General features: G+C 41.9%; 1 protein-coding gene across 2 annotated transcripts in view; it reads right to left on the bottom strand.

The window, feature by feature from the left end:
* RXRG (retinoid X receptor gamma) overlaps positions 1–24,170 on the bottom strand; it is a 198,804-nt gene that overhangs the window by 102,952 nt on the left and 71,682 nt on the right. Inside the window, exon 1 of one of the 2 annotated variants that reach the window (XM_013988076.2) lies at positions 20,872–21,579. The exons of the other annotated variant lie outside the window; for it this stretch is intronic. The gene's annotated coding sequence lies outside the window, so the exon portion shown is untranslated. Of the gene's footprint in view, positions 1–20,871; positions 21,580–24,170 lie in introns of those variants that run through there. 2 annotated transcript variants of the gene reach the window in all.

Below are 24,170 nucleotides of genomic sequence, written 5' to 3'. Positions count from 1 at the left end.
ATCATATCTCCCTGCTATGAAATTCATCAGTACTGAGTCACAGTCTTTTTTGCAGCATTTTACTGTAGCTCTTTAGGGTAAGCGACTGTTCTGGTTTGCCTGGGACTGAGGGGCTTTCCAGGATGGGGGACTTTTAGTGCTAAAACTAGATCAGTCCTGGGCAAACCCAGACAGTTGGCTCTGTATTTATTCTCTATTTTTTGTTCTTGTTCTGGCTTTTTTACAGCCACACCCACGGCATGTGGAAGTTCCCAGGCTAGGGGGCAAATCAGAGCTGCAGCTGCTGGCCTATGCCACAGCCACAGCAATGCAGGATCCGAGCCGCATCTTCGACCCACACCACAGCTCACCAGATCTCCACAGCAACATCAGATCCTTAACTCACTGAGTGAGGCCATGGATCAAACCCGTAACCTCATGGACACTAGATGGGTTTGTTACTGCTGAGCCACAACAGGAAATCCATGGTTCTTTATTTTGAATAGAATTCCTTTTCTGAAGCTCGGCTTCCAAACATAGTTCCCCAAGTACATTTCAGAAGTAAAACAAATGCATAAATCAAGGTGATGGATTTGAATATAAGGTTGGGAATGTAACTGGGGAGCCCTCACATAAAATCTATTCTCGGGGTTCCCATCATGGCTCAGCAGCTACAATCCAGTGCTCATCACCATTCCTTCAAGACTGCCGTGCTGTTTGCACAAGTCTGCTGGAGCTGCTATCACAAAATACCATAGCCTGGGTGACTTAAACAACAGACACCTTACATCTCACATTTCTGGAGGTTGGGGAGTCCAAGATCAAGGTGCCAACTGATTTGTTTCCTGGTGGGAGCCCTCTTCCTGGCTTGCAGATGGCTGCCTTCTCTTGTTTCTTCACGGGGTGAAGAGAGGGCACTCTGGTGTCTCCTCATCTTCTTAGAAGGGCACTTACATCACAGTCACAGCAATGCCAGTTCCGAGCCACATCTTCGACCTACACCACAGCTCACGGCAACGCCAGGGATCAAAACTGCAACCTCATGGTTCCTAGTCGGATTCATTTCCGCTGCACCATGATAGGAACTCTTTTTTTTTTTTTTTTTTTTTTTTTTTTTTTTTTTTTGTCTTTCTGCCATGTTTTAAGAATGGATGTGCTAATCAGAAGTTCAGTGTAACTCATAAGGCAACCTCCAAAAAACTGATCATATAACATGTTCTTAACCTGATGTCACTTTTTGTTTGTATCTGAAAGTTATAAAACTGTTTTTCTTTCACAGGATTCTCAGGATGCTTACAGAGCCACACTGGCCTTGCCCTAGTAAGTATGAATAGGGCTTAAGTGCCATTCAAGGCTGTGTCTCCTACTTATTTCCCTGGCAATGTCCATGTTAGCTTTAGTGGATGCCTCTGTTTGGTGCTGCATGCCTGCTTTGGTGTGCAATTTTTCACTTAGTGAAAAATTAAGCTGGCCTACAACATCAGCCTCTGAGAAAATTTATGTTAGAGGAATAGATTTGATTAGGGTTGGGTTGTTCTAGGAAACTGTAAAGGATAATAAAAATAACTATATGGGAATGTAAATTGGTGCAGCCACCATGAAGAACAGTATGGAGATTCCTTAAACTAAAAATAAAGTTACCATATAATCCTGCAATCACAACTCTGGGCATATTTCCAGAGAAAACTCAAATTCGAAAAGATACATGCATCCCAATGTTCACAGTAGCACTATTTACAATAGCCAAGACATGGAAGCAACATAAATGTCCATCAACAGATGAATGGATAAAGAAAACGGAATATTACCCAGCCATAAAAAAAGAATGAAATAATGCCATTTGGAGCAACATGGGTGGACCTAGAGATGATCATACTAAGTGAATTAAGTTGGAAAGAGTAAGACAAATACCATATGATATCACTTATATGTGGAATCTAAAATATGATACAAATGAACTTATTTCAAAACAGAGATGGACTCACAGAGAGAAAACAAACTTATGCTTACCAAAGGGAAAAGGGCGGAGCAGGGGGGAATTAGGAGTTTGGGATTACAGATACAAACTATTACATATAAAATGGATAAATAACAAGGTCCTGATATTAAATACATGTATTTAATATCCTACAATAAACCATAATGGAAAAGAATATGAAAAAGAATATACACATGTGCATATACATATATAACTGAATCATTTTGCTGTGCATCAGAAACAAACACAACATTGTAAATCAACTATACTTCAATATAAATTTTTTTTTGAAAAAGCAAGACTACATATAAAATCTTCTTGAGGGTGGAAGATGAGTTCCTTTTGGGATATGTTACATTTCAGCTACTGGGGAGCACACAAGAAGACATGGTCAGAAAATCCTGGAAATATGCCTGGAGCTTAGTAGCAATGGTTGGGAGCCCATGGCCTCGACTTGATGGTTAAGATCACAGGGGTAAATAAGATCATCCAAAGAAAAGAAAAAGACAAATGACAAAACCCTAGGAAATGTCAACATTCCGGGGGAGCACAGAGAAGAGCCTGCCAAGGAGGCTGTGAAGACTCAAGGAGAAGTGGGAAGAGAACCAGGAAACAAGTGGTTGCCTGGAAACCAAGGGAGGGACAGGCGATGGCCAGTAGGGCCAGTGCTGCAGAGAGGACAAACAGGAAGAGGACCAAAGCAGATCATTAGGACCAGGGCCCAGTGTGGAACTGAGAGCACGGTCAGAATGTGATCACACAGCAGCAAACTAGATTCCAAGTCAGTCTACTCCTGACCTTCGGCCAGGGATAAAACCAACCTCAAAGCTTAAGATAAGGCTAAGCCTACCCTTGAGATGTTAGGGACTCCAGTAGCTAAAGCTGAAAATTAAATAAGCAGGGTGGGGGCCAGGCATCATAGGTCATTGCTATTTACACATTCATTTCCAGGTTCTCCTTCAGGCCAGAAGGTTAGCTCTAAAAAGTCACCAAAACAAAACACAAAGCAAAAGCAAACATTAAAAAAAAAAAAAAAAAAAAAAAAAAAGAAAAAATCCTTTCTTTCTGTAGCATAAGAAAAAGAGAAAAAGAAAAAGGAACTCTGTCCTCATGAAATTCCCTGGGTAGGTTTATCGCTGTCTGACCTCCGACCCCACACTGGAAAGTGACTGAGTCCTATTAAACATGAGCAAAATATGAGAGGGATAAGCTTTCCAAGGGTTTCACTTCATTTCCAAACCCAAATAGCTCGCAATTGACCTTGAAACTATGGAAGATATTTTTCCCTTCAAGATGATAGGTAAAAGACAAAGCCGTGACAGAGTTCTGAATGGGAACCATCACATTCATGAGAAGCAGCCCTGTTTTTAATACACTCTAGGGACAAAACAGGGAAAGTTATGAGCTGAGCTAAGAAGAGACAAGTGATTGCAACTCTGACCCTCACGAAGCTCTATGCAAGTCAGCTCAGAAAGGAAACATGTTATTCAACATCAGATGCTTGACCTTTTTAGGGGAGATGCCCATTATTTATCTCTACACCCTTTGACTGGTATTGCCTGGGTATTTCTTAGGCTCTGAAATCAGGCTCTGGAGCTGAAGCTGTGTGATCATCCAAGCATAACAAGGTCTCCCCACTAGTCCACCACACTTCATTTGTCATGTAGCAAAAGGATCAGGCAGAACATTCCAGTGGGGAGGGACACCACCCAGGTGTCCCCCATTCTGCCTCTTTCAGACTGATAAGCCCCCATCGTAAATTCTGCTGTGACTCGAGGCTTCAACCTGTTGCCATCAGTATGCTTTTGTCTTGGCAAGACACCAGCTCAATCCCCTGAGATGAATCCGTTATGTGCAGAGTCCCAGAGACTTGCAAGGGGCAGGTGAGGAGAAAGAAAAGTGCCTCCAGCCCAGGGCAAATCATCCTTCATTGCTGTTTGCAGCCCTCAAGCCAGCATCTCATTCCAGCTATGCTCCTTTCCCAGTCTCCACAGCAGTCCAGCCCCAGAGAAGTATGGTATTTTCCAGTCCTCCACTTCACCCTCCTCCACCCTCTCTTCCCAACTGTTGCCAAAGCAACAGGCTAATTCACCGGGAAGTTCAGTGAGGAGAGACGGTGAGGTGGGAGGGATGGGCTGGGAGGAAAATGCACTGAGATTAGAAAAGCATTTGGTCCTCTCGGAAGGAACACATTGAGGACGCTGGGCTGTATCCATGGCACCTGCTCCCACTCAGGCTGATGGACTGAGGACAGAGCTTTAGAATTCATTCTCTTTGGCCTCTAAAAGTTCTCAGGTTTGGAACACAAGAAGGAGAAAGAGGTGCTAGAATCGCAGGTTGAACTTCACAACACCTGTGCAGGCTACCTCTACACATTCGTCCAAAAAAACCACACTGGCTCCGAAGACCCTGACCCAGCCAGGTCTGGTTGTGTCCTCTCCTTCCATCCTTCCCACTAGGAATAGGAAAAGAAGCTGCCTGATCCCTGAGGCTGTTAAGGCATAGCATGGAACCTTGGACCTCTTGAGTTTAAGTCCAGCTCGCTCCAATTCTGACCATTTTCCCCAAACAAGTCAGTTTTTCTCTAGTCATGTCAGCACTACTTTTGTATGATTGAGTGGGTCAGCCATACAGATGAGCCAGCTTGGCTGCTGGGGCTGCCAAAAGAAAAAAAAACCCCAACTGATCTGGTGTTTTTCATCTTATTGACAACAGTTTAATTCAGTCAAGCTGCATTTCATCTCAGGCAAATTTCTGACCTTGGAAGACGGGAATCTCATTGTTGCCTCCCTCAACTGGAAACCGGGTCTTGAGGCTGTGCTGATGAGTGTGTCTATAGCAACTGTGGGGGAGAAGAATCCATTTCAATGTTGCAATAGTCATTCCCATCTTTAGAGAGGGGTTAACATCAAATAGCCATGTGGTTCTGTCTGGACTCTTCCCCCACATACGAAATTTTATTTTTTTTATTTTATGATTTTAATTTTTTCCATTATAGTTCTCACACGCACAATTTTAGAGAATCCAGTGAAGCTAGAATTTCTTTTTAAATATTTAAAGTTAATTTTATATTATTTTATTTTGAGATTGTTGTGTGAATATCTTTGTATTCCCTTAGACAGGAAGGATTACTCTCCCAAATTAACCAAGGAATCAAGCCTCTGACCCATAGGTCAGGGAACCATTTAAACATAGTTTACAAAAAGTATCTGCTGCTTTGTACCTGGTCTTATACCAATTGTCTTTGGGGCTAACAAGGGAATATAAGACTGCCATGAAATTTACTCAGCAGGGAAAATTTTAAAGCAATGTATATACAGTCAGCCTTCCATATTGGTGAGTTTGGCATCCACAAATTCAAATAACTGCAGATCTAAAATATTGGAAAGAGGGAATTCCCACTGTGGCTCAGCAAAAACAAATCTGACTAGTATCCATGAGGACGCAGGTTCAATCCCTGGCCTTGCTCAGTGGGTTAAGGATCCACGTTGCCCTGAGCTGTGGTGTAGATGGAAGATGTGGCTCAGATCCATGTTGCTGTGGCTGTGGTGTAGGCCGGCAGCTGTAACTCCTATTAGACCCCTAGCCTGGGAACCTCCATATGCCGTGGGTGCGGCCCTAAAAAGACAAATAAATAAATAAATAAATAAATAAATAAATAAATAAATAAATAAAACATTGGAAAGAAATATTCCAGAAAGTCTCAAAAAGCAAAAATTGAACTTGCTGCACCCCAGGAACTGTTTACATAGCATTTACACTGTATTAGGTATTATAAGTAATCTAGAGATGATTTAAAGTATATAGGAAGATACACATAGGTTATAGGCAAATATTATGCCCTTTTATATGAGGAACTTGAGCATCCTTGGGTTTTGGTATTTGAAGAGATCCTGGAACCAATGCTAGAAAGGAAAGCTAAGTCATCATAATTCAGGGCTATCTCTGGGGCTACATATCTGATATGTGTAGACAGGGCTGTGAATGTATCTTCTACTTTACCCTATCCCTGGCCTAGAGTTCCTCCTCAGGGAAGCCTGCACGAGAGAGATTTATGAGGTTCTTACGGAAAGCGGAGCTGGAAAGAGAAATTCCTCTCATTCTTCCACGACGTGTCTCCTAATAATCATGGCTAACATTTGTTGAGCTTTTATTATCAGTCGGGCACTATTCTAGGTATAGACACTATTTCAAAACTTACAACAACTTTCTGAAGGTGGCATTATAATTATCTCCATTTTATAGATGGGGAAATTAAGGCACAGAGAGATCAAGCAGTTTGCCCTGAGCCACACAGCTAATAAATGGTAGTGCCAGGATGCTAACAAAGGAAGTCTAAGTCCAGAGTTCATGCTCTTTATCTCCACAAACCAGAAAACTCAGACCTGAGCATGAAGAATTACCTAGAGGTCTTGTGAAAACACAGAGTGCTGGGCCACACTTCCAGAGTTTCTGATTAAGTAGTTTTGTGTGGGCCCAGAGGACTTTATATTTCCAGCGCATTCCCAAATGATGGTGATGCTGCCAGACCACACACTGGTCTATGCTATTCAGCCTCTAGAGAAGATTCTTGGTAGAACCTTCTCTTCTTCCCCCCATACTTCTCTGATCCAGAAAAAAAAAAAAAGGCTCAATGAAAGCATTAGTTATACTGAGTAATTGCATGAGAGCAATCAACCATCCAGTCGTTGTGGAAGCCTCGACAATTTCTTAGCACTGAGGGGCTTCCAAGAGCAGCATCGCTTTTTCAATGGAGCCCCTCTGGGCCACTGACTGGAAATGTAGCCTTGTGGGAAATGATCAGCCAGGCCTGGATCCTCTTCTTTTTTTTCTTTTTACACTCCTTTATCGTTAACACACTGTCTCTAAGCAAATGAGTATCATTAAACAAAAAAAAAAAAAAAAAAAATCACACCCATTTGTTAAAACTCCCCTTGTAGATGTTTGTAAAGTTACTCTATCTCCCCCAAGTTAACTTATAAATGCCTCATTCACTTCAGAGTCATTTCAGGAATAGGTACAACCACAGAAGACACATGCATAGGTAAGGAACATCAAAGCGAGGATGAAATAGAAACTGAACAATTCTGTAAGATACAGACTTTTACTTCTACATTTCTTTTATCCTATTCTGTAAGATAAAAGAATCCTTTCTCTTCTGGGGTAAAGACCACACACAGAAATGCAAACCATGAGACAAACTCAAAGAAGGGAACACAATAGGCTCTGAGATGTACAGTTTCTAAGAAGCTCTTCAATACACTGAGATCTGAAAGATATTTCTATCATTAGAAAGGGATACAGGAGTTCCCGTCATGGCTCAGTGGTTAACGAATCCAACTCGGAACCATGAGGTTGCAGGTTCGATCCCTGGCCTTGCTCAGTGGGTTGAGGATCCGGCATCACTATGAGCTGTGGTGTAGGTCGCAGACGAGGCTCAGATCCCCCATTGCCATGACTCTGGCATAGGCTGGCGGCTATAGCTCTGATTGGACCCCTAGCCTGAGAACCTCCATATGCCGCCGGAGAGGCCCTAGAAAAGGCAAAAAAAGACTAAAACAAACAAACAAACAAACAAACAAACAAACAAACAAAAGGGGTCCAGCACAATATGGTCTTCAGCGTTCTCCATAACAGCTTCATGTTAAACACAAAAATGTTTCCCAGAGCATTTCTTGGGGAAGTCCTCAAAGTATGCTGTACTAGTCTATAAAATGTGGGCGCTACAGGGTCTGACATTGTTCAGTACCATCTATAGCCGAATCAAAACCACTCAGACCAGGGATCAGAAAGCTAACATTCTCATCCTGTCCTCAGAGCTCAATGACTGTATAGCCTCTCTTCTCTCAGCCTTGGTTTTCTCATTTGTTAAATGGGTGGGGGATGGGGGGTGGGAGGACATACAAACCTCAGCACATAAATACTCTCATTTATTAAGAAAGGAATAAAAATCTTAAGGAACAAATGTTAACTCTTACAATTAGGAATTAAAATCACAATAATGGTCCTACCTAATGGTCACTGACTAGTTTTCCTCCAGAGGGAATGATGTGTTAGTGTGGAATAAGGGTTGTGCGATTCCTACCTGTGGCCACTGGGGCTGTAGGGACAGACTCACATTGAGGAGTAGTAGGAGGACAGCAGTGCTTCAGCATAGCTCAGCCAAGGTTGCTCAGATCCAGAGGGCTAATTCAACAAGCACGACTACAATGATCATTGGAGCACAGAGGCAGGTATGAAGCCACTGCTCAAGACAAGTGAACTGAGTGGCCTCGTGGAGATAACATGAGAGCTGGCATGGAGTAGCTGTTGAAGGCCTGTACTTCAGGGAATCTGGGAAGAGTACCAACACCCAAGGGCTCTATGCTCACAATGGCAAAGAGTAGAATCAAGCTGATTATTAAATGGTCTTCCATTACCCTGGGCAAATGAGCCATCTTGATGTTGGTTATAAATCTTTCTCCCTAAAAGAGCTTCATAATTTGGCTTCACTCATTTAGAAACTTTTTTACTAACAGTAGTAGTCAGAAGTTGATTCTAGAAAAGATCATTTCTTTTTAAATGATCCATTTGCAATTTATGTATTATCAACTTGTAGTGGCCAGTCTCCAAGATGACTCCAAGTGAACCTCACATCCTGATATCCACATCCTTGTGTAGCCCTTTCCTATATGGCATCAGGGTTGGTCAGTGTAGCCAATAAAATAAGGCATAATGGATAATGTGTGACTTCCTACACTAGGTCATAAAAGACATCACTGCTTCTGCCTTGCCCTCTCAGATCTTTTGTTCTGGGAAAAGCTAGTTGTCATGCTGTGACCACACTCAAGCAGACCCACGGAGAGTTCCACTAGGAGAGGGTCTGAGGCACCAACTTCCCAGCCATGTGAGGGGACCATCTTGGAAGAAGATTCTCCAGCCCCAGTCAAGCCTTCAGCTGATACCTTGACTGCAGGATCATGAAAGTCCCTGGGCCAGAACCATTAACCATCAGCTAATTCATTTTCAAAAACTATATAAGACAATTAATGTTTACTGTTATTTTAAGCCCTAAGCTCGGGGATAATCTGCCATGGAGCAAGAGACAACAAATATATAACTGATGTGCTAATTACTTTTTATCATTCATCCAAACCAGATACTCAAAAATCTCTATTTTTCTAAAACTTTTTAAAAGTTTCATAAAGATATGTTGCTAATTCCCCATAAGTAGCCCAAATGAGTTTCAAGTTTTACTGTACTTATGTGAGACTCTTTCTTACTTTGACCCATTGGTGATATTATTTATTTGGGATTAAAGTTTGCTCCCCATTGGTGGCCCCTCAAAAAGAAATCACCTAAAATCTGGTCTATTATGTTTATATATATTTTATGATGACATTGAGACTATTGGGGGCATGAGTTAATACGTTATTTGTGACGACTTTTTTTTTTTTTTTTTTTTTTTTTTTTGTCTTTTGTCCTTTCAGGGCTGCACCCGTGGCATATGGAGGTTCCTAGGCTAGGGGTCTAATTGGAGCTGTAGCTGCCAGCCTACGCCAGAGCCACAGCAATGCCAGACCCAAGCCACATCTGTGACCTACACCACAGCTCACAGCAATGCCAGATCCTTAACCCATTGAGTGAGGCCAGGGATCGAACCCGCAACCTCATGGTCCCTAGTCGGATTGTTTCCAATGTGCCATGATTTTAAAAGCCACAGAGTCTCATCAAAAGAACTGCTCTTATCAAAAGAATTTATTTTCCTCCCAAGAATCTGACCAAAATTTTTATGGTACCAGGAGAGAATGGATAGCATGGGTGATCTCTGAGGATTCTTGCTACCTCTAAACTAAATCAAAAGGCTTCAGAATTACTCTTCCTATTTAGCAAAAATCATGGGACAAGAAACCAAAAACCCAAACAATTGTCTCACCACAGGAAAGGTGTGAACCAGAAGGACTTTCAAAAGAAAATGTTCTGTTTAGGACAATGCATCGTCCTGAAAGCCTACAGACTCCATTTCCTAGGGTTCATGATTTAGCTGGATGTGTGCGTTCTGAGAACATTTGACACAGAAACATCTGGGAATCAACAGAAAAAAAAAAAAAGACATATTCCAAAGTCAATATCAACTCTGTTTAGATTGTTGCCATCCTGAATTATATGTTCCCCTTTAATTAGTGCAAATAATCAAAAGCTAGCAATATTTACAAAAGTCTTAGCTATGATTTATTTTCTTCAAGAAAGAATTATGCCCACCAATTGCAGATCGGAAAATAAATCAGATCCCAACCAAAACTGTAGCCTAAAGGCCTAAGAGAAATACGCCATCCAGAGGATATTTCCAAATATTCCAGCATGGTTGTTTTCCCCAAATACTTCTAGGGTCCCATGTTACCTGATGATAATTTCTTTTCTTTTCATTCCTCTACCTCCAGGAAGCCTTCCTGATACCTTGACTGTGGGAAGGGCACCTCCTCTATGTGCCCCCTCCATACAATAAACAGGCTCTATTACTGTTTAACTAGTTCTAAGCCCCCAGTGCCTAGCACAGAGCCTGGCATTTGGTAAGAACAAATAATATGTACTGACTAAAGCATACGTTGGACCCATGATTTTCTTTTTTCTTTCTTTTCTTTTTTTTTAGCTTTTTTTCTTTTTTTTTTTTTTTTTTTTTTTTTTTTTGCTTTTTAGGGCCACACTTGCAGCATATGGAATCTCCCAGGCCAGAGGCTGAATTGGAGCTACAGGTGCTAGCGTACAGCACAGCCACAGCAACACCAGATCCAAGCTGCGTCTGTGACCTACACCACAAGCTCACTGCAACACCGGATCCCCAACCCACTGAGGGAGGCCAGGAATCAAACCCACATCCTCAGGGATACTAGTCAGATTCATTTCCACCAAGCCACAATGGGAACTCCTGGACCCATGATTTTTCAACATAACATTCTGTCCTTCCTCATATTGTGTTTATTAAATAATTCTTTTTTATTGAAGTATAGTTGATTTACAAAGTTGTGTTTATTTTTGCTATATAGCAAAGTGACTCAGTTATACATATATGCATGCTCTTTTTTAATATTCTTTTCCATTATGGTTTATCATAGGACAATGAATATAGTTCTCTGTGCTATACAGTAGGATCCCGTTGTTTATCCCCTCAATGTATAATAGCATACGTGAGCTAACTCCAATTTCCCACTCCATTCCTCCCCGACCCCGACCCCTTGGCGACCACAAGTCTGCTCTCCTTGTCCCTGAATCTGCTTCTGTTTTGCAGATAGGTTCATTTGCTAGAAAATTCTTTTGTATTTTTTTTCTCTACCAATCCCCCTTTATAGGTCTCATTCTGAAAGTCTATCTTTCACTAATCTTGGACTAAATGAAGGCAAAAAAAAAAAAAGGGGGGACAAAAACCTTTACATTTTCACCTAGACTGTGAGAATATTACAGTCCAAAAACTACCATGTAACTTTACTTCCACTGGGATAACTATAAGAAAAAGAAAGAAAGAGAAAGAAAGAAAGGCTGGAAGGGATGAAGGAAGGAAGAAAATAATGAGTGTTGGCAAGGATGTGGACAAATTAGAACCCTCATATATAACTGATGGGAGTGTAAAATGGCTCAGTCACTGTGGAAAACACTTTGATGATTCCTCAAAAAATTAAATATAAAAGTACTGTTATCACACAACAATTCTAGTCCTACTTACCCAAAAGCACTGAAAACAAGTATTCAAACAAAAACTCATACACAAGCATTCACAGCAGCACTATACACAAGAGCTAAAAGGTAGAAACAATCCATATGTCCATTAATTCATGAATAAATGGATATACAAAATGTGGTATTTCCATACAACAGAATACTACTTGGCTGTACAAAGAGCTGAAGCAATGATAGATGCCACAGCAGGGACAAGCCTTGAAAATACTATGCTAAGAGACAGAAGCCAGTCACAAAAGACCACATGTCATCTGATTCCACTTATAGGAAATGTCCAGAACAGGCAAATCCACAGACAGAAAGGAGATTAGAAGATGGAAGGAAGGTGGATGATAGCTACAGGGCAAGGGTGGTCTCTCTGTGATGATGGAAATGCTCTAAAATGACTGGTGATAGTTACACAAATCTATGAAAAGCCACTACATTGCACACTTTAAATATATGGCATGTGATATACCTCAATAAAGCTATTAAAAAAAAAAAAACTATCATGTAGCCTGAGGGAATTCACTGAGATGCTGGAGTTGTTCTGTATCCTACCTACGGTGGTTGTTCCAAGACTCTATATATATGTTACAATCCTTAGAACTTTATACTCCAAAAAGGTAAATTTCAGTTCATGCAAATGAAAGAAAAAAATCACCATGTGCTTAGGTGGAATTATAAGCTGGGATCCATGGTCAACTTTAGTTGAGCCTGGTGCAGCTAATCAAAACTCCTGTGTGTGGGCAAAGAGAACACTCAGATCCTAATAGCCAAGTCTGAACTGAGTGCCTTGGGCTGCACTCTGCAGCTTAAATCCAGACAAGTACAAAATCACTTCCAAGAGATTATCACCCAAGTGGTCTTGTCTCCACTTCATGCTTAAAGCAGAGTTGTTGATTCTGTGGTGCAAGGTTTCCATCCAGGTCACAGAACAATCCCTGGGAAATCTCCATTTCACATGTACCAGATACTGAATTGGGGCCCAACATGTAGATGGGCAGGTGGGATGGGAAGAACTAAGCCAGGTCACTATTAACATCTCATGAGTGCTAAAGATACCTCAAATCCTAGTCAAGAAGGGAGATAAAATTAAGGCGTGGAGATGGGAATGAAACAGTTTCAGGATATCCCTAATACCTTAACCTTGTAACACCATAGGCCCCAAATAAATACCTTCCATTATCTTCACAGGTTATAAGCACCAAACAGAGGAGGGAGTGGAGAAGAAAAGCCCTCTGTGAAGTGCACTCTGCCTGAGGATGATACTCAGAGAGGGAAGCAATTCCTTTTTAGATAAAGACCCTTTCTGCAAAAGCCAGGCTGGAGAGGGGAGAGAGTGAAAGAGAATCCACTGGGATTAGCAGGCAGACATAATAGTTGGCCTCACTTTTAAAAATATAACTGGAGTTCCTGTCATGACTCATCAGAAATGAATCTGACTAGTATCCACAAGATGTGGGTTTGATCCCTGGCCTCACTCAGCGGGTTAAGGATCCGGCATTGTTGTGAGCTGTGGTGTAGGTCACAGACCCAGCTCAGACCTGGTGTTGCTGTGGCTGTGGTATGGGCCAGCGGCTACAACTCTGATTCAACCCCTAGCCTGGGAACCTCCACATGCTGCAAGTGTGGCCCTAAAATAGACCAAAAAAAACAACAACTCCAAAACCAAAAAAAAAAAAAAAAAAATCCAAAATACCTGCTGAGCCCTTTAGGTCCCAGGCATCAACTTCAATCTTCTGTGACTCTGCCTGGAGGGTGATAGACATGACAGTAGGGAACCACATGCCAGACTACATAGCACCCAGAGGTATATAGCTTCCTAAGAACAGGGACCACCTGAATCAACTGGTATTAGATGTTGCATATAATGGAAAACCCCAAATAACTAAGGCTTAAATACAAAGAAATTATTCTCCCATGTAAGAGGAGGTCTGTGGAGAGGCAATCTGTGATTGATATGAAATCAATAAGAACCAACTTCATGCTCCATCATCCTCAAAGCATGGCTTCCCCCACTTCTGGTCTAGGATGACCACTGAAGACCCAGGTACCACATTCAAATTCCAGGCAGCAGGAAGAAGAAAGGCAAGAAGGGCAAAATGGGCATACTTCCTAGATGAACCAGCTATCTTTAAATAGCCCTCCTGGAGATCCATGCAAAGGTTACACTTGGATTTCAATGACTAGACTGTGGTCACAAGGCTATACATAGGTGTAAGGAAAGCTAGGAAATGGTAGTTTTTAACTGGGCACCTTTCCACCTTCAGTGATACACTTCTATTTGTTGGGAAGAAGAGGAAAAGAATGCTGGGTAGACCACCTGCAGTGTCAGCCACACCAGCCTTGTAATGCCTGGAGCATTTTGCACTGTCCCTGGGAGGATCTCATTAAAGGTTGTTTGTTTGATCTGATTGTCGGCAGCCAGAGTTCTGATCTAGAAGTGGCTTTGTTTTCTGCTTCCATCAATGCGCTTTCTCTGGTCTGGTCCATGGTACAGGGGCTAAGAAAATAGGCATGGTTTTTCCTGTTTTTATGAATTAGGAATTGGTCAAAAACACTGATATTTTCTCTTGGAAATGAGCTATATGTGCAAATGAAAGAAACTCATTTCAATTGTCTAAACCACCAAGACTTCTCGGGGGGTTAGAAATGAAAGCTCACTGGGTCATTCTTTGTCCTCAGATTCATCCGATGATTCTCCCACCCACAGACTGATGGAAAGAAGTTTCATCTGATGGAGTCTGAGGTCAAGTATAGATACCTGCTACACCCTAACTGTACTAGTAATGTGCCCTCCTCTCTGAGGGGAAAGTCTGACATATATAGTCCCTCAGGCGCAAAATGATAGGTTCATGGATGAGCTCTTCTTGTTCAGTCTCCGTGTTTGTAAAAACTTTTTGCCTATAAGGCAAGGAAAACCAGAAGCAAAATGAGTTAATTGACTTGTCTAATTCTAGCTAAGACTAAAATTTGAGTCTCAGCTCCTACTGCACTACTCAAATCAATACAACCCAAGCTATGATTGGGGGGGGAACTACCACTGAGAACCAAATATTTGAGATTCTAAGTATCTTAAATTGTTGTCTACACTGATCTAGTTATCCAGATAAGAGTATGATTCTTTTTTTTAGAATTAATAAATGATTTAATCAAAATTACAGGATACAAAATAAAAATAAAAAATTAGTTGAATTTTATAACAGTGAAACAGGAATTAGCTGAAAAGGAAATTAAGAAATCAATCCCATTTACAATAGTATCAAAAAACAATGAAATACATGTGAATATACCCAACCATGAAGGTAAAAGACTTGTACACAGAAAACTTCAAAACAGTAGTTAAAGAAACTAAAGAGGACACAAACAAATGAAAAGACGTTAATTTTTTCTTAATAATAACAAATGATTAAAGAGTATGATTCTTGATCATCTTTCCCAAACTGTATCTTGGTTCAGTCTCTATGAAGTCATCAATTTGATATAATCATTGTTTATTAAAAACTTACTCAATGAACAACAATGTGTTATGACGGGGATGCAAAAGGACCATAAGATATGGCCTTCTAATGTTATTGTATTGTTAAGACATGTGACTGTTAATTAATAAGACTAATTTCTGGATTTCCTGTCGTGGCACAGTAGTTAACAAACCCGACTAGGAACCATGACGTTGCGGGTTCGATCCCTGGCCTTGCTCAGTGGGTTAAGGATACGGCGTTGCCGTGAGCTGTGGTGTAGGTCGCAGATGCGACTCGGATCTGGCATTGCTGTGGCTCTGGCATAGGCCAGCGGCTACAGCTCCGATTCGACTCCTAGCCTGGGAACCTCCATATGCTGCGGGAGCAGCCCTAGAAAAGGCAAAAAGACAATAAATAAATAAATAAATAAATAAATAAATAAATAAGACTAATTTCTAAATAAATACACCAAAAGTATATCTACATGAGTGATACCTCACTTTAGGAAACATTTAGCCCAACAATGGTGTCACTGATTGAAACATTTTTAAAATTCATATTTGGAAATCCTTTTCAGTGAACCAAATTACATTAAATGTCCATCATGGTCATTGAGCCTTTTTGCTTTGAGAGTGGAATTTATTTTTTGAGAAAAGCCAAAGTGATTTAGAACCTAGTCTGGTAAAGCAGGTGGATGATAAGTCTGAGTTTCTGGTGACATTCTATCAGACCAGGATGGCCTTCTTCCGGACCTCTTTTTGCATGATAGAATAATCTTTGTGTGTTTAGGCCAGGGGAGTGAACTTCAGCATGCATCAGAACCACCTGGAGAGCTTGTTAGAACATAGATTGCTGAGCCCATTCTGATTCTTCATGTGTGGGTGAGGCCTAAAAATCTGCCTATCTAAAGACAGTCTCTTCAGCAAGTGGCTTGGGAAAGCAGGACAGCCACATGTAAATCAATGAAATTAAAGCACTCCCTCACACCATATACAAAAACAAACTCAAAATGGCTTAAAGACTTAAATATAAGCCATGACACCATAAAACTCCTAGAAGAGAATCTAGGCAAACATTTTCTGACATAAATCATACCAATATATTTTGGTCAGTCTCCCAAGGCAACAGTAATAAAAGTAAAAGAAAAAAAAAGGGGGGGGGACTTAAATTACAAGCGTTTGCACAAGAAACCACAAACAAAAAGACAACCTATGGACTGAGAGAAAATGTTTATAAATGATGTGACCAACAAGGGCTTAATTTCCAAAAATACAAACAGCTCATACAACTCAATAACAAAAAAACACTAACAACTCAATCAAAAAGTGGGCAAGGACCTAAATAGACATTTCTCCAAAGAAGACATACAGATGGCCAATAGGCACATGAAAAGATGCTCAATATTTCTAATTATTAGAGAATACAAAGCAAAACTATAATAAAGTGTCACCTCACACTGGTCAGAATGGCCATCATTTAAAAGTCTACAAATAACAAACACTGGAAGGGGTGTGGAGAAAAGAGAAAAGGGTGTTGGAAGGAATGTAAATGGGTGCAGCCACTATGGAAAACAGTATAAGGGTTCCTCAAAAAACCAAAATTAGAATTGCCATATGATTCAGCAACCCCACTCCTGGGCATATATCTGGACAAAACTCCAATTCAAAAAAAATTTGCACCTCAATGTTCATAACGGCACTACTTATAATAGCCAAGACATGGAAGCAACCTAAAGGTCCATCAACAGGTGAATGGATAAAGATGTGGTATATAAATACAATGGAATATTATCCAGCCATAAAAAAGAATGAAATAATATCATTTGAGGCAAGATGAATGGATCCAGTGATCATCATACTAAGTAAATCAGAGAGAAAGACAAATATCATATGATATCACTTACATGTGGAATCCAAAATATGATACAAATAAACTTATTTACAAAACAGAAATAGATTCACAAACATAGAAAACGTATGGTTACCAAAAGGAAAGGGGTGGGGGAGAGATAAATTAGGAGTTTGGGATTAGCAGATACAAACTATTATACACAAAATAGATAAATAACAAGGTGCTACTGTATAGCACAGGGGACTATATTCAATATCTTGTAATAAGCTATAATGGAAAAGAATGTGTATATATGTATAAGTGAATCACTTTGCTATAACCAGAAACTAACACAACATTGTAAATCAACTGCACCTCAATTTAAAAAAAAAAAAATTAAACAGAAGAGTTCCCTTCATGGCAAAGAGGAAACAAATCTGACTAGGAACCATGAGGTTGTGGGTTCGATCCCTGGCCTTGCTCAGTGGGTTAAGGATCCAGCGTTGCTGTGAGCTGTGGTGTAGGTCACAGATGCAGCTCAGATCTGGCATTGCTGTGGCTCTGACATAGGCCAGCAGCTGTAGCTCCACTTGGACCCCTAGCCTGGAACCTCCATATGCGGCCCTTAAAAAAAAAAAAAATTAACATAAATGCTAAAGAAAATTGTTTGCATTTCTAATAGGCTCCCAAGTAATGTTGATGCTGCGGTCCAGCAGCACTGGAGGTCCACTGCTTTATGACAGTTATTTTTGATTTTCCACTAATATAGATAATAAACTATATAGATTATCCTTGCTCTCAGCAAACTCCTTCACTATCTCTCATGCTAAGTCTTGGGTACTCAGGAGGCTTGCTCATCATAGGGACATGTGCCCATGGTTTCTACCAAAAATTTATATTGCTTTTCACCCAGAGCCACAGAGGATGGAGCCAGTGTCTGTGACTGAAATGGCTCACAGCATTTCTATGACTAGAACTTGATCCTTGCCCAGCACCCAGGAAAGTCACAGAAGGTTAGAACTAGAAGGGATGTTAATTATCATCTAGTCTAATTCCCTCCACCCCCACACCTCTCATTTTTAGAGCTGAGGAAACTAAGGCTGAGAGACGCTGAGTGACATGTTAAAGGTCATCCAATATCTTACAGGACAGTTAGGTAGGATCCATGAGAAAGTAGCACAGTCCCCTTCCACCTGGAGAGGACAGGATTACGATCTCACCCAATGAGGACCAAATGTAACATGAGGCAGGTCTAACACAACATGTGCAACCTCCAAAGAACAAATGGTACAAATCAGACAGTCTATTTCCACCCTCTCCATTTTATACTAACTTTGACTGGAAACATCACTATTTACCTCCTCTGTGGTCAAACACTCCTTGTACTTAAGGCATAACAGTTTGCTCCATCTCCAATGCTAAACTCTCATTTGCAGGACAGGGGGAGGTGAAGTGAAGGTCAGCGAGAATGCATATCCGCCCACTTCTTTAGGGTAAACACTATGTTTACATAACAGCAGAGAAATGGTCAAGAAACCACAAAGAGTTGGTTTGGCCGACCCCCAATAGCATCTTAAGCATCAATGCAAATCGACATCTGGTCTCAACCTCTTTTCAATCTCACACCAGTGGGTGGAAAGGCACTGGGGTTTTAGAAGTTACATGCAAGGAAAAGACTGCCATGGAGGGCAAGAGGTAGGGGTGGGGATGCAGGAAGAAAGGCTGGAAAGTTCAGGGAGGACAGAACCTGGGGAAGCCTAGTTCCTGTTTTGTTGTCTGCCTACTCTGGAATTGCCTGAGTTTCTGATGATGGATTAGAGCTACAAACTTCAGCCAGCTAGTCCCCAGTGCCCTGTTCCATTCGCTTTGCCTCACAGTACTCAGCCCTCATCCGTGCCCTTGAAAAAACACATAACCTTCCTGAAGGAACTACTAACATCTCCTTTTTCACCACCTCCAAGCTCTGCCCCTTTCCACCCTTGAAATCCTGCTAGAAACTTGCCTTCTCTAGAAAACTATCTCAGACTAAACTGCCTACCTGTCATCCTTGCAGCAAACTCTTTCGCATAATTCCTTGCAGTGGGTTGAGTGATTATTGAACCTGAGCATTTGATCGTCTCCTGATTTTAGTGATTAAAGCAGGTCTTCTATTTCTTTAGTGAGCTTTTGCTTATGTTGCCCTCAGCACTTTCCCAGTTCTTCCAGCTCTTCCTCCTACCCCGTGAGGTTCTGATTGCTTAGGTACCAGGAAAAAGCAGGCAGGTCAGTACTCCTGAACTACCCCTACATGTTAGGCTGAGATGGTCTCAGAATGCTGCTTTGTTCCAGGCTGGGAGAGCTTGAAAAGATCGGCCTGTGAAAGGTCTGGAGAGGGGCCTTAAAAAACCACTAGACTAGGCGTGTGTGGTTGCTACGGTTACCAGGTACTTGGAAGTCTATCCACCTTCTCCTAACAAGGCAATCCTTCTCTGAGAAGCACAAAGACAAGACACTCAGGGGCTCAAACCCATTTCACCCCAAGAGCTGGGAGAGCAATGACACATCGGTCGCCTGTCACAACGCCAACAACAAAGTTAGGAGTCACCAGGGCTATGAGGGGAACACATGTGGAAGGCTGCTTTGTATCTGTTCAGATTAGAATGAGGTTAAACAGTGAAGTCAGAAACAACGTTCCCTGCACCCTCTGAATTTTGTCCTGTTTTGCTCAGTTTCTGTTTTCTCTCAAACCAGAACTAACATCACGTCTGTCTGTCTGGTTCTTGTGTGCCTGGCAGCCAAGCAATGGGACACAAACAGGGCTGGGGCAGAGGGGAAATAATTGGGCTGGGACCCAGTCAGAACTGTCTCCTCTTTCTACCTGAGCTCCAACTATGGTTTTCCAGGCTCCAGATGGTGATCATGATTGTTAAAAAGCAAGCATTATCCCTGTTAATGAGGATAATAAAACTGAACAATTCATGAGCACCAACAACATATGGAGCCCCCTACAAAACACAGATTTACCCAGCATTGTCAGGAAATGAAGTTTTCCACATCAGTGAATTTTCTGGAAAATTGGGGCTTCCCTCTTTAGCATCAATATTTTTTTCTGAAGATATTAACCATGTAAGACGGAACTATGTGTCAGATATGTAATATACTTTCCTATATTGCTAAACAGTTTATCAGATACTGCACACACTATCCTATCTGGATGTCTCATCATGGACATGCACTGAAGCACAGGAGGGAGGGTTCCTTCTTTACCCATTGCATACTTGGGTCTTTACTGGGACAGCCCACTTCCTCTTGACTTTGAGTCAGCTATAGGCTGGTCTCTCTGCCCTCCACCATAAGCTCCTTACTCAGAAACCAGGGCTTTTATCCTTGATCTTATACCCCCTACAGCCTTATCACGCAAAATGGGGTCCCCAGAAGAGCAAGTCAGCACCACCTGGGAGGTTATTAGAAATGCAGACTTTCTGGCCCCATCCCAGACCTGCTGGATGAATTAGCTTCTGAATTTTCACAAGATCCTCAGGTGATTCATAGGTACATTAATAGTTGAGACGGATCATCCTCCAGCTGTGCCTGCCAGTTACATCATCCTCACCTGAGGATGCCTATGAGAAACATAGGACGCCAGGCCCTGTTCAGATCCCAGAATCAGAATTTCTCGGGCGTGAAACCCAGAAATTTTTCTCTCATTCTTGGGATAATTCTGACATACATCAATACTAACACGGTATCCAATCCCATGCTTTGCTCACAGGAGGTCTCCATAAGTTTGTTGTGCTTTTCTAAACTCATTTTACTTCATCTTTTAGTAACCAACCAAATCCACGAACTTTGCAATGCCTTATAAAGGGCAGCCTCTTAACCAAAACATCATCTTTGAAGAGAAAGAAGCCATGGCTTCAGGCACATGCCTGAAGTTTGGTCATGACCTACCATCGCCGGTCCAACATAACCAGGGACAGAAGACTCAGCGCGAGGACTCCGGCCCAAGCTTCCCTTAAAAGAAGTACTCCTTCAGCTCCTCCACCCGGTCTTGAGGTCCCGGGAATCTGAGCTTGCGCGGAAGCCCCTCTTGATTTCAGTCCACAGCTCTGTTCTCCAACCTTCCGGGCGCAGTAGCGCCCCCTCTGGCTGCTGGTCGTGCAGGCGTCGATCCGGCTCGCCTGCGCTGGGCGCTCTAGAGCCTCTGCGCGTGCGCAGACTCCGGAGCTGTCACCGCTGGTAAGACGCTCTGTAAGAACTTTCGCCTCCTCCCAGCCCTTCCGCAGTTCGCCAGCTTCTCCCGCTGCCTCGGCGTCCTGCTTTCTCCCTCGGGAAGACTGGAACGTGGCCGACCCGGGGTGGGAATAGGATGGAGATGAGAGCCAGGAGCAGGAGCTCTCCAACTCCGTACTCCAAGCTGCAGTCCAGAGACTCTGCTCCCCGCGGGAAACCTCTCCTCAAGAGGCAGAGTGTGGCCCGGTGCACCCCGCGGTCTTCAATAAGTCATCATTAAATTGAATGGAATTCTTGTCTTTGCTTTCATGGTTATCCTGTCTCCTCCTGCACTACCAAGCTGACAGGTGTTAGTCCTTTTTGTCTAAGCAGATAAAAGACCATTTCTAATTTTCTGACATAGTGGTTAAGATCTCTGGCTGTACTAAGTGAAAGAAGGCAGACACAAAGGGCCACATATTGTATGATTGCATTTACATGAAATGCCCCGAGTAGACAAATCCATAGAGACAGGAAATAAATTAGTGGTTGCCAGGGAGGGAAGGGGAAATGGGAAGTGACTGCTAGTAGCTATGGGGTTTCTTAAGAGGGTGATGAAAATAAAATGTGGAATAAGATAGCAGTGATCGTTGCACAATCTTGTGAAAATACTAAAATCCTAAAAACCATGATTAATAGCAAGAGGTGAGATCCTTACATTTTGGGCAAATAAAAAAGACTGTTACAGCTAAGAAGAGTGAATGGGAAGGTACAGTGGATAAGATTGGACAAACAGGCAAGGAGATACATCTTGGAAGACTGTGTAACCCATATTAAGCAATTTTTCTTTGGGTAAATATTGAAGGATTTTAAGAAAAGAAGTGATGTAATCAGATTTCAATTCTTTCTTTTTTCTTTTTTTCTTTCTTTTTAGGGCCACACCTGTGGCGTATGAAGTTCCCAGGCTAGGGGTTGAATCAGAGCTGTAGCGGCCAGCCTATTCCATGGCCATAGCAATGCTGGATCCGAACTGCATCTGTGACCTATGCCATAGCTTGCGGCAATGCCAGATACTTAACCCACTGAGCAAGGCCAGGGATTGAACCTGCATCCTCACAGATGCTATGTCGGGTTTTTAACCCACAGAGCCACAATGAGAACTCACAGATTTAAATTCTTAAATTCATAATTTATAAGGATCATCCTGCCTATAGAGAGTATATTATGCCTAATGCCTTAGACCCAAGGGTCTACAGTTTCTTTGGATAGAGTCTCAAGCTCTTCTCTTTCATCTTCCTTTGTCCTGTACCTTCTCTCACCTAATACATACCTCCTAGTCTCCTTCAAAACTTACCTATGCCATGGCCCCATTCCTTTGGGTCTTGCTAAGTGCTTATTCTCTTTTCTTGGCAGAATTAAACTATATTTCCTAGCTTCCCTTGCCATTAGGTGTGACCATGTGCCTGAGCTCTGGCCAATATGAGCAAGAAGTAAACTTTGTTAATTGTAGTGGTTGTTCTACATCACTAAGATTTAGGTGTACTGAGTTACAGCATTTAGCCTACCCAAATACAGGCAGTAACTACCTAGTTACAAGTAAACAAATTTTTAGATAGCTAGTGAATTCCTTGGATTGACATATGATTAGGTGAAAATACTAGATTTTATACAACTGCTGGAAATTTCAGAAATAAGACTATAACAATAAATAAGTACAAATTTGTGTATTCCCCAACTCAGACAACATTGAGGGCCACATGTATTCCTTTACCAATCTACTTCTAGGGAACCCCTGACAAAAATCCTGGGATTCACACTCTTAATTCAACATGGTATAGTACAAATGGAAAGTGCCTGGCATTTGTAATATAATGACAAAGATTTCAGCTTCAGTGTTGTTATTGACCAGCCACGTGACCTCAGAAAAATTTTTCTTACCTTTTCGGTGTCCATTTTTTATGCCATAAAAGGAGGGACCATAGTACCAATCTTTTTTTTTTTTAATAATTTTATTTTTTTAATTTTTTTAATTTTTTTTTTGGGGGGGTCTTTTTTCCTTTTCTAGGGCCGCTCCCACGGCATATGGAGGTTCCCAGGCTAGGGGGCTAATCGAAGCTGTAGCCACCAGCCAACGCCAGAGCCACAGCAACGGGGGATCACGATGGGAACACCACATAGTACCAGTCTTGAAGAGTGAAGGATTACATTGTCAGAATTAAGTAAAGCAGGAGTTCCGGTCGTGGCTCAGTGGTTTACGAATCCAATTAGGAACCATGAGGTTGCGGGTTCGATCCCTGGTCTTGCTCAGTGGGTTAAGTATCCAGCGTTGCCGTGAGCTGTGGCATAGTTACAGATGCAGCTCAGATCCAGCATTGCTGTGTTTCTGGTGTAGGCCAGCAGCTATAGCTCCGATTGGACCCCTAGCCTGGGAACCTCCATATGCCGTGGGAGTGGCCCTAGAAAAAGCAAAAAGACAAAAAAAAAAAAAAAAGAATTAAGTAAAGCAGTATCTGTGTGGTATAGATTGCTGTAACCTCACCAATGCTTTCCCCTTTCTTGTATTTAAACCCTTTGCCAGATAACATTATAATTCCTCCAACAAAAGGAGTGGAGTACATTTCCCCACATTCTGACACTGAGTTCAGAAGCGTGACTTCCTTTGGCCAGTATAGGAGGACTTACAGGTTTCTGCTTGCTCTCTTATACCCTTTCTAGCACCTCCCAAAACCATGAGAACACATCTGGGTTAGCTTGAAAGAAGGCAGGAGATCAGAGCTGAGTTATTCAAGTCATCTCGGTTGAGTCCATTTTAGATCAACTGACCGTCAGCTGACCTCCAGGTATATGAGCCTAGCCAAGCCAAGCCTTGCCTAGCCAAGATCAGCAGAGCCACCTAGCAAACCTCCAGATACATGAGCAGTTAACACTTATTGTTTTATGCCACTGAGATTTCATAGTTTTTTTTTTAATGCAGCATCATTGTGCAAGAGATAACCAATAGAGTCTATAAAACTAGGTTCCCACAAACTGTCAAGTAC

This window comes from Sus scrofa, chromosome 4 (assembly GCF_000003025.6).
Source record: "Sus scrofa isolate TJ Tabasco breed Duroc chromosome 4, Sscrofa11.1, whole genome shotgun sequence".
Classification (NCBI taxonomy): domain Eukaryota; kingdom Metazoa; phylum Chordata; class Mammalia; order Artiodactyla; family Suidae; genus Sus; species Sus scrofa.
Note: the sequence above shows the minus strand (reverse complement) of the source record. Positions and strands in the feature narration are given on the sequence as shown.